The sequence below is a fragment of the Macrosteles quadrilineatus genome, unplaced genomic scaffold, assembly GCF_028750875.1.
Source record: "Macrosteles quadrilineatus isolate MER2022 unplaced genomic scaffold, UCM_ALF_1.0 Scaffold_2__2_contigs__length_208266976, whole genome shotgun sequence".
Lineage (NCBI taxonomy): Eukaryota > Metazoa > Arthropoda > Insecta > Hemiptera > Cicadellidae > Macrosteles > Macrosteles quadrilineatus.
This window is the reverse complement of record NW_026542595.1, coordinates 144,095,375-144,107,848: the sequence shown is the minus strand read 5'-3', so window position 1 is coordinate 144,107,848 and position 12,474 is coordinate 144,095,375.

Below are 12,474 nucleotides of genomic sequence, written 5' to 3'. Positions count from 1 at the left end.
AACGAGGCTATTTTCATTGACTATTCCACAGGTACGCCAATTGTCAATTTTGAGAAAGTTGGTTGCGCTAACATTGACGTTGTTGATAAAATATTGCTAGAATTTACAATCAAATTTAAAGCCCGGAGTTTACCATTGTTGTAACAAATGTAAACAAGTAATATGCCTATTGAAAAACTATTCGGATATAAAATACTTTGATATACCCTAGTCAAACATACATTTCCTCGATTATTGCAAATAGCCTCTGGCGCAATAAAAAGGAATCTATATTATTAAAAGAATTTGTTGGATTTTTGTGTGCAGCAAATAAATATTTATTTTTATAGGCATTTGGTATCAATTTAAAGCTCTTATCCTCTAGATATGCCTTTTGCGGGTTTGGATGATATTACGTGAAAGCCCTTCGTACTATAGACTTTTAAAATGTCATATTTTGTGCTGAATTCTGTAGTCAATCATCTGAACTTTTTCAAATTTACATCAAAACAGATGGACGTGATACAATTTTGTTTACATACCTACAGAAAATGGGATTATCTTTACAGTTGGTGAAGTTTTAGGGAATTCAAGTAAAATGTTGTAATGATTTTTGTTTAAAATGTAAAGAAGAAAATGACTGTGTTTCTGTAGTATTTTTCATTAGTATTTTTTTTTCTTTTTCTAAGATATCTCGAAGAGATCGTAGACTCAATGTAAATAATAGGGCTCGCAATGAAAATAATAGAGATATGATGAGAAGGAATTATTTTCACCCTTCGGATTTTGAAGTCACAAAGTGAAGCAGGTTGCTAGTACTACTTAAATACCTTTTTACGGTGAAACTGACACTGATTACATTAATTTAACAGCTGACTGACGTGAAACATTAAACCAACGATCACGTAAAAGGTTCTATTATTACTCTTTGTTAAAGCTTCATTCATTAAAAGCCACAACGGCTGGATCAATTACTTGTGTACTCATTGCATTAACCTATCAGTGTTGTTGGTGAAGGGGGGAGGGGTGAAAGAAGGGAAGTTACCGGAAGTAGATGGTAATTTCCGGTCAGTCTGGTGAAGGTTTCTCACCCCTTCACGCTAAGGTTAGCCACAGAATTAAACACATTTTGGTCATAGACTTTTTAAATAAATTCGCTTTAAGTGCATCATTAGGCTTAGCACACTTAGATATGAATATTGGTCCACTATTTTGTTGGTTCTACCATAGATAAAACATGTTTTATCTATGGTCCTACCTTACTTCTCTGCTGTTTCAACTGCAAAAGTTGGTTCTAAGTTATTTAATAGCATTAAAAAGTTATAAGGTTTACCAAAAGCACTGTTAATTTTCTTTGCATTTATGACAACAGCTAATTTGAGCCAAACAGCAACAGAAAGCAGGAGTATAACTGCAATAAGCATTCTTACGCCAACCCCGTACGAAGGACGGGTACTCTGATAGTATTAATATAAAATCAAAGGTTAACGTTACAAAGTAACAAGACCAGATTTTTGTCTCCAAGAAAAATATCACAAAACATCAATATCGTTGGGATACACCAAACGTAACTAAAAAAATAAAATACTTGAAAGTTATAAAATTAAGAAATTTCCCTTAGAAATATCTGAAGGAGGTTTTAACGGTCACCGATTGCACATGCAACTCCGGGACCTTGGCACGTATAATTAAAATGCCCAGAACACACGCCACATTTGCATCAGCCAGGCAACACTATGGAGTTGTAGCTCAAGTTTTTACACTTGCAAAAACCTAAGTTGCCAACTATCGTCATTACGTTGCGGAACAATATGTATAAAACAGATAAGGTTGGGTGGGTGTGCCGCGACACGACAACCGGTGAATATGTTTGAGGTTAATCTTCTTGTCGATCTGAACAAACACATCCATGGTGTATTGAAGTAATCCTGAAATGTGATGTGTTAATGATGACTGATGACGAGGATTAGGATGGTATTTTACAATACACATACTATTTTATATTTGTCGTTGTTGTGTATCAGCTGTTGAAGATTGTTATGTTTATGGAATATGGAAGTGCCCCTGAACATTATGTATTTCACCTGGCTTTCAGGAGCACACCCCTCCCCCCCCCCATATTGCTAAGGGTATAGTAACGTCTGAATGTGTTGATGTATTTATGTTCAGGTAATTTAGGTAATTTAAGATTAACTGACTTTACAGGCGCAGTAGCGGTATGTTCTGTGGTTATTAGGGAAAGTAGATGGTAGGTATTCCAACTAATTCTAGGATTGAGACATAGAGTCACCATTGTCGTCCTCAAACGTTATAGCATAAAAACGCAGCAGGACATAAATCTTATATGGTCAAACTTAAAGGGTCTTTTGTCCAAAGATTCCGGATCCATCACTTGACGGATTTTCATGATTCTGCTGTTCAAACGAAAATCACGTTGCAAAGAAGGGAATTTCGAAGATATTATTTGAATTTTATAACTCTAAACTTTGACATGTATTCCAACATAACTTTTTTAGACTTTTCCATATTTACGATTCAACCCTACACCATATTCCTCACATAGTACACCCAAGGTCCCGGTCGATTCTGTACACAGGCTTGTCCAGTGGGTCACTTATTGTCCGGAAGTAGGCCGGCTACTGGCCTTACACTTCATCAGATACCTGTATAACATGACCTGGAGTGATAACTGACCACCGAGTATACTGACACATTATCAGATACCTGTATAACATGACCTGGAGTGATAACTGACCACCGAGCATACTGACACATTATCAGTAGGTGACCAGTATGTTTATATCAGTCAAAAGTGAAGTGATGTTTCACGGATCAGTCAAAAGAAAAGATAGTTAAGTCAGTTTTGTGCACGGCGGACACCTAAATGGTTCACAGTTTTTACAATAGTGTTAAATTGAACACATTCCCTATAGATTTATCATCTTGACGTTCAGGTGAAGACAATTTTGGTATGTTTTGTAAGGACGTGCTTTTTCTGGTTATTTATAGGTTATTCTAACATCTTTTGGACGAATTTCCGTCTAATTAGCAATTGTCAAAAAACTAACTATTTGTGAACATATTCCTCCAATATTTGTTTATCCTCCAATATTGTAACCAACAGTCACAAAATATATTTTACTCAGAAATATTCATTCGAAACACACATCCTGAAGCGTTGACAGACAAACTTACGCCAAAAATACTCCTGATTACATAAAAGGGTGAGAAGTGTGAATACACACAACAGAAGTGTGTCGTACAGAAGTGTGAACTGAGTTACTCAGACAAAGTTTGCGTTTGAACAGCTTAAATTTGTAAGGTTACGTTGTTCCAATTATGTTAGCTCTGTAAGTAGACTTTTAATCCAATTGTAGAATTTAAAGCAAATTTGTGTATTTCTTGTTCTGTTGGATTGGAGTGCTCTGACGACGACATCACGTGTTTTATATTCTTATATTTTTAAGCGTCAATTTTACAATGCATACTTTATTTTACTGGCTAATCTCACTCTTTATACTTAGAAGAAAATAGTAATAACTAAGGGCTGTGCTATAAGTACATATTTGTATTACAGCAAACAAAGGATTTTTCATCAAAATTTCTACTTTGTACTCACATTGTTCCTGGCAGTGATGTCACAGCCCAGCTCGATCATGCGGTCCACGAACGACGTTCGATTCTCCTTCACAGCGAACATCAATGGCGTCATCCCGGTGGCCTGAACAACAAGTTATATGTGAAATTGTATAAAAGTTATAGATAGCACACAGTCCTGCATTGGACATGAAAGAATATCATTAACACGTTCACTACAAGCTGACTCTCTTATGAGAACTTCAGGTCATGTGACAGCGGTTAATGGGTAGTATATGTGTTAAAGAAAGTATACTTGGTTTTGTGGTATTGTGGTAGAGAAAACTACTCATGTACTGTTCGGTACGAGGGGGGGGGAGGAAAGAGTAAATATATCTTAAAGACCTTGTATTTCCCATTCATAATACAATTAAAATAATTCATCAATTTATTATATAGGAAAACTGTGACGTATATGTTATCATGAATGCAAATGTAAAATAAGTGTAGAATGAATGATTTGAGTAAGATAGAGCGTGTGCAGCTTAACTGATAAAGTCAAACTGGTTTTAGTTATAATTTATTATATGTCCAACGACCAAGGACACCTGAGGCAACTTTCAAACCGTGAAAAGCCACTAACCTTTCTCAGGATCAAAACAGTACCCACCCTTGACTATAGAGTAGAAACATAAGTACTATTCACATATTCAAGTTGCAGCTAGTAAAGGCCCTAACCTAATTTGAGCCACCGACAAATAGTGATGCTTCTCTGTATGTTGTAGACAATTTCTAAAAATATTAATCTAGAGGGCAACCTGTCCATACTAAAGCATCTTTTATGTCCGTCAAAAAAGTTGTCCACTAGATTGGTATTTTTAGAAATTTAACGCATCTTTTGAATTTTTATTTCATTGTATAAAAAGTTAAAAACTCAAAAAGGAAAATTGAACATCAACTTTATGAATGGTTCATTCAACTTTGGCTTCTTAGAGTAAAAAACTGGCTTCAGCTAGTTTGGATTAATATAATTTCTACTTCTGTATTACAATTTTGAGACTGTAGGTTGAAGCCCAACACATAACTACAAATCTAGAAGAAACGCAAATTATTCCTCTGCTAAGAACACTTTCTCTGTGAGAACCTCTTCCTCTAAAATCGATGCAATAGTTGTAATAAATCGGTCAGTCAATTATGTAAATAGTGGTTTTAGAACCAACAAGCACGTTTACACTGTGCAACACTCTTTTATTACAAAAGATGAAACCAATAACTTGATCCAATCATTTTGCTTACACTACACGTAGAGTTGATTCGGGGTGTGATTAATCAGTAAACTAAAACAATACATTCCGAGGTGAATCATATCAAACAAAACAAATCCTAAACTCGAAAATGTAACAGTGTGTAAGAATGTATTTAAATGTAATCAATAGTGTTTCAGGTCAAGGGGTTCGGTGTGTTGACACATATTTCAATGAGTATTTTCGCGCCGGAGAGATCTTATCAGGTTTTACGTCACGCTAGGCTGTGATAAGAGTAAGACCGCGAAACCCCTTTCTTCACCATACTGTACTGAGCTACCAACATTGGTTTCAATGGGGGTTCGGGGAAAAACTTAAAAACTTTCCATAGTAAAATGTGTAAATGTAATATTTTACATAGGATGTGAGGAGAGCAGGGGTGATTATTTAATTTAGTTCAAATGAAAGCAGTATTTAATTTTAGGAATCAAAAACCAATACTCAGGAAAAAATTAAACATTATTAAATAAATATAACATTTTTGTTCGTAGAAAAAGGTACTGGAATACAACTAAAGCGATGGGCCTATGAATGTTTTCCTTGTATCATCAATAAATGAGCTGTAGGTATTTCAAATAACCAAAAGCTTACACAAAGAAACGTTGTGATATGTCTTCAACTTTTCGAATCATTGACAATTCACCAGCCATTCAAGGGTACAAAATGTAGTAAGCTACACTGACAATCTTGTAATGAAAGTGACCTCGATCAAGAGATACATTATCTCGTTTTCTCATAGAAACACGATGTAAAAATAATTGGAGAATCCGACGGATTGGAGGGTAGAGAAGTTATGGATAAACGCAAAGTACATGGACGTATCGACCAGATAGGAATTGTGGGGAAACATGCAACGGCAGGGTGCAGCAGGGAGACATGTCCCGTTGGTTGAAAATATGAATACATAAGAAATATATATTTTTGCCACTATATATATAGTGAGAGATAACAGATGCGTTCAAAGGCCGTATGAGACAGAGGAACGCGTTATTTTTAACACGCCCAAGATATATGTTACTTTGGTGGGTTACAAGAACTCACCTAGTGATTCGGTCCGATCCTCTAGACAAGTAGTCAAAAATAGCAAAATCTATTCCAATACAACCATTGATATAAAATAAGATTAATGTAGAAATTAATAGTGATAGTAGTTTTCATTACTAGAAGCTTTGGTATACGAAAAAGTACCAAAAAGACACTTTCGCTCCGTGTGATGAACAGATATTTTCATCCTACTGTGGAAATAAACTTCTAATCGCTACAAAATTAGACCACGCAATTTAAGGATTTTTTAAGTCGTCTTTAATGTTTACAATGTTGTTTACAAACATAATTTAAAATATCGTGTTGTTTGCAGTGTGTTTCGTGCCCAACAAATTTTGAAGTTAGCAAATCGAAAATTTTAATCAAATAAATATTTATAACTTTTTCATAAAATATACGAATGGAATCAAGATTTTAATATCAGCTTAAGTCAGATTTAACCAGGGAGAATGATAATTAAGTAAACAATTGAGGAGATAAGAATGAGGTCAATCTCGATACTTATTTGGTGAGTGGAGTCTAGCATGTCCGAGCAGATGGTAGCAAATAGCCTACATAATCAGCCTTGGTTTGATGGAAAGAAAAACATAGAAAGAAACTTTTTTTTTCTAAATAAGCTAATAAAATTTGGTATATATATTTTATAGCGTAAATATTTTTAAAGTTTAACTGAAATTAATGATTTATGAGGTCCAGAAAGAAACTAACTGTATGTAACTATAAATATTTCTGCAAAAGTTGAATTATTTGTCCTATGATAAGCTAACAAGAAAAAATAGTTATATTTTCCAAACTTTATACATAAAATAGAAGGAAACATCCCCTTGATATCGATCAGTTGTTGCAGGGTTTTGATTTTAAACAAAGATGAAATTATTTGGATGTGACTCTCATAAGTGGGTTATTTTACGTCCTAATTTTGTCTATTGATTGAAGTCAATTTATTAAAATTTTTAAGCATAATCAAGTTTAAAAAAGCTGACCCAGATGATTTGAGCCGTCGACAAGATCATATTTTTTTCTATTATATGTATTTTCGACTTTAACTTTTGTTTGTTAAATAAAAATAATGTTGCAATATGAAGATAAATAGAGTTTATCACAAGGGAAAAGGGTGTCTTTTAAACCTTCGGTTCAAAAAGAGTCACTTTACGCACTAGTGATGATATATATTATTTTATTGTAGAACACACATATTCATCTATGCTCTTTCAAAACACAAAAATGGGTGAATATAGTCCTATTTGTTATAACAATTTCAAATGTTGAATTAGCCTATATTCTAATTTCTAAAACTACGATGGTTTATGGGGTCATAGCAAATGCAACAGCTTACAGTTTGCTGTCCATTTTATTTTGCCTGACTAAACTTTTGGTGTTAAAGAAACAGTCGTGAATTTCAGTGTCCACACTCTTTTGGTGTTTGAAATCAAATGTAGTTAATTATCTATTATTCCAAATATATCTACAAAGTTAACAAATAAATCGTAACTTCATGTTAGTTCTATAGTTAGAGACAATAAACTACTAATGAAACTGAGTTTTCTTATGTAAGAACCTTCTACAGCTTATAGCTTACACACATGGGTACTGTTTCAGCACATATATGGTCGAAAGATAACGGAAACCCCTTCAAAGGCTAATTGATCCTATGTGTTATATTTTACTATGGCATTCTAATCCAATGTTAGGATTTTAGCAATTTCGAATATAAAAATAGTTGTAGTTTCATTGTGCCATCGACAAAGTACGTTGATGGCACGTAGTCCCTACCAAGCCAAACTGACATGACAACTTATTGTAAACTACAGGAGTCCCATAAATCATCGCAGTACTGAAAACGAAGGTACAAAATAGAATATACGTGGTATCACATTTTGTAAGTGGCTCATAACACTACGTTCTATCATAGAACACACCATACTTCTCATCTCTTGTAAATTTTGAAGCTCGTTTTTCGTGTCTAGTTGAACGTGGTCACTGATTGCTAGTGTAGACGAAATTTTCTTTTTATTTTATGGTTATTTTCATGATTTGTGCTTTACTGTTTGGTTATGTTACTAGGAAATTGGTTATTGTTAATGATTAGATCGTTTTATTTGGTAAAATTAGGTTTTCAACGACTGAAATTACAAGAAACAAACTGTAAACAAAACACGACCTCCTCAGTGCAACGTACAGAACTAACAATAAAATTGGCTTCAGCTGTTCCAAAAGGATGAGAAATCTACCAAAGGAGTGTGTTTTATCTATGGTAGAAAATTGCCTACAGCTGGGTCCATATAGATTGAATGTTTATTAATCGTCTACTTCAGTATGGTCAATGGTAATGCAGGGGAGATTCGTACCGGATCCATGATCCCAGCCAGTGGTGAGGGATTGACGTCTTCTCCCCCGGCAGCCACGGTCTTCTCCAGCCCCTTGAGTACTTGGTCCATGGGTGGCCACTCGCCCTTCTGGCAGAGCTGCAACACCCGCATCGCTGCCTCCCGAGTGGCCCCAGCACTCCCGGGCTTGGCCGCTCCTCCGTTGGCCCCATCTGTAAGTGCAAATAAGATGTAGGTATATTTAAAATGTAAATAAATGCATTTATTAAAAGCTCAAGTACCAATGCACTCGCTACAGTGCTGTGAACCTCTACATTATAAACTCGCCTTTATGAATCACCAAAACATAAAAATTCACCTATTAAACGGAAACTCTAAATTTAAAAAAAATCTCTAGATTTCAAACACTTTTAACAGCAACTCCCAACAAAATTAGACATGTTAAGAATTATTTCTCTCATATCTCAACAAATTTCGCATCCCAAACTGAAACACCACCTTAACATTTTGTGAATCCTTAAGGGGATACGCCACTATCTGTAGGCCATATTTTAAATTTTTTTTACATTTTCCAAAAGTTGCATTTTTAGATAGGTCATTTAAATGTGAACATTTAGCTAAAATTGTTTGCCAATCTGACAACTCCTTCTAGTATAAAAAAAATAAAATATAAAACGCCGCAACCAGCAATTTAACAAAATTTTGAACTATTTTTTTTTGTTCCTGATATGTACACTTTTAATTGTGTATCATAATTATGTATTATGAAGGTATAAAGTAGGGTACATTTATGTAAAACAAAATAAGTACTTTGCTATTTTTATATATAATATAAAATAATAAATTAGTGTAGTTATGGGAATTTTTCTCCTGCCAACCACCTGTTACATCACCTGCGATTATCTCAATACCGTGTTTTTTAGGTTATTATTGTACAAAAGTTTGAATAACCGTTAGTACTATACTTATAGTATTCAAATTTTCACCAGACCTTCTTTATATAGTAATAAAGGATTGTGTGTATAGTAAGCCCTATAGCATTACATTTACTAAAAATATTTATGTTTACGCAAAAATTTTAAATATTTTTTTCAGCTTTTTTATATTTTGAATAAAAGGTGTCCTAAAAATTTGGTTTTTTTAGTTACCATAACGATTATACACAGAATTACTCATTATTTCATCCTGAATCAGGAAATAAATAGAATATGTCATTCTGATCAGTAGTTGAAAAGTTATTCTCAATAACGAATTCTTAAAAATTTTGGTGAAAAAAACTAAAAACGCATATAAATTTAGTAAATAAGTTATAAATTCAATATTTTTGTACCTAAATCTTCTAACTAAGTCTAGTATAAACAAAATATACTAACTAGGTTGACAAAAATAAAATAATAAAAAAAAAGTTGGAGATAGTGGCGTATCCCCTTAAGCTTGTAATTTCCATCCAGTTTAGCAAAATGCTTTGTCAGTAGTTTTACTGAGCCAAACAACACATGTTTAATGTTTGGAGGGCGATAAAAAGACGCAAGGCCACGCGAAAATCGATCCAGACGAGATCGCGAGTGAAACGTAAGAAGTGGGGCATGCGAGCCCGGAGCTCAGCCCCGTGGCACGTCATGGGGGGGGGGGGTAAACGTGGTGTTGCAAACAAGCTGAGATTGTGACATAGGTAAACTATGGATGGATCGGAGAACCAGTGTAAGGGAAATTATTTCAGTCTCATAACTTCATCTGGGTTGTAGCACGAAATGGAAATGTCGAACCAGGTGTGACAAAAATAAAGCTTTGGAAAAAGAACAAAGACAAGACTAATAGTCTAGATACACTAGATGGTATGGTAAGGCCTACCAATGGTAGATGGTCAAATCTTGGATTCCAGGAGATGATTTTTTGAATTAGTGAAAAGGATGGACAATTCGGTGCATTACAGTAGTCACTCTCCGGTAAACTGTCTACTTCAGTTGAGCTCTAGCTTCCCGTTCAGAAGCTTTAAATGATGGTGGAAATTGTTTATTTTGTGTGAAATTTATTAATTCGCCATCCCTGTGACACTAAATGTGTGGGTCAACTATGGTATGGCACACGAGCTGTGACAAAACTGTAATGTTTAAAAATTGTTTAGTGGTTAAGAGGACGAATATTGGGAATGGTGACGTTGTAGTTATGGAAAATTCAACTTAATCAGGCCAAGGAACGAAATGAAGTGGTAAATACTAAGTAAATAGAGCATCGGAAGGCTTATAGAATTATTGGTTGTAAATTAACTATGTCTAATACGCGATGGTATCTGCCTCGTGCAAAAAAGGCAACACGCTTGACAGCTCTCTGAAATAAGTAGGTAAAGTTTTGAATTCATTAGAGAATCATTGAGTAGATGCAGCCTGATTATTTAATCATTGAGATGCAATATGACGAAAATTATAGTTCACCACATGGGCAAAAAAAAGGTTTTAACCCTCGCTAAAACAGTCACTTTAGGTCCTAATGACAAAACTGTGATGACGTATAAATTGCACTTTCTCCAGCACGTTTTGTGTTGCTTTTGAACATTTTGAAACGAAAGAGATCCAGTGTCACGCTGAAGAAAAATTATAGAAGAAGAAAATTCAATGATGAAATGTTGGAGTGTATTAAGTTTTCTCGGTAGGTAATTGAATTATCCAACAAGAGAAGTGATGAGGTGTGTTGCGGTATGTGGTGACGCCAACTTACTGCAATTTGCAACATGCAACAAAGTACATCCCAAGTTATACCCTGCTGGCGATATTAATTATCCAACTTTTAAAATGTTCAACAAGGCTGATTTGAGCAATTTTAGTATTTTCATTGTAGACAGCTAAGAGCTATCTTTTTCAATTTATATTTATGTGTATTTTACTAAATTTAGTTTAACAATCAGTTTAAGATCAGTTTTTAGAGTCTCACAATAGAAATGGAAACTATGGACTATGGAATGGATTATGGAAAACTAGAAGCTAAATATCTTTTTAGATGTTCCTTTAAAAAATTTGCAAACTCAGTTTTTGTTTTCGACCGCACCCAAATAGATATTTGTAGCAAACCTACAGGCAAAAGTTTGGCGATCGAAAGTTCCCATAACAGACTACTTCAACAGTAAATTTGCATGGCCTAGCCCAACCCGGGTGTTTGGGTCCCTCGCTATTCACAGTTTCAATGTGGGCGGGTTGAGCTAACGTCGCAGCTATCGCGCCCCAAATCTACTTTGATTTATCTTTGCGCCTGGTTGGCCTATCTGACTGTAGTGAACATGTAAGAATTTTATACAGCGCTGGGATAATAACTTTCGTAAAGCCTAAAGGTTATGAATATTTGTTTAATCTTTAGTTTAGCAATTTGACCAGACCTTTACTCGTATTTAGAACACTACCTATACTTGAACTGTAAACCCCTAAACTGTCTTTGACTGTGCTAACTTAAGTTTTCTACAAGTTTTTTTCACTCAATTCGTTTTTTTAGTGGCTAATATTTTGCTGAAAACCAAATTACCTTCCTTCGGTATATTTTATATGTGATATATCACAATAAGGCCTTCGCCTGTACATGTCCATTTATGCTATAGGCATATGGCAGCTTCCCTTCTACAAAATTCACTGAATCGAAAACGTCTTCCTAGTGTACATTGGGCATGGTTTTTTATTTACGCTATAGTGTTAATAATAGTTCAAACGTCTTGTCCACATTCTCCTGTACGTCCTTATGATAAAGCTAAATGTATTATTTTTGCAGAAAGTTTAAAAAAATGCAATTTTAACATGAGTAATTGCACCGCATATTAATAACATTTAAAAATAGAATTTACCACCATCTTTGTCCTAAGATAACCTATTCCGGATTCTCACGTTGAAGCCAGACATCCTGTATATTATCAAAAATAACCATAGCAAAATCGTTAAAATACAGATTATTGTGATTAACCATTTTTCTTTCAGTAAATTGCTGTAAAATTTAATCCATGGTTAATTTCTGGCTATAGAGTGTACAAATTATTTCTGATGAGATTTTATGTTTCTTAGGACTCAAATCTGTCACAAAATAACGTTGCCAAAACTTGAAATTCTCAAAATTGGTAACTTTAGTTAATTACCGTACTAACTATATAATTAGAATTTTGTAAGATATAGTTAATGACCGACTATTTTAATAACTGTAGTACATCCTAAAATTAATACAGAATTTCACCTTAAAATCTTAACTATGAACTAAATATAATATATTGCAGT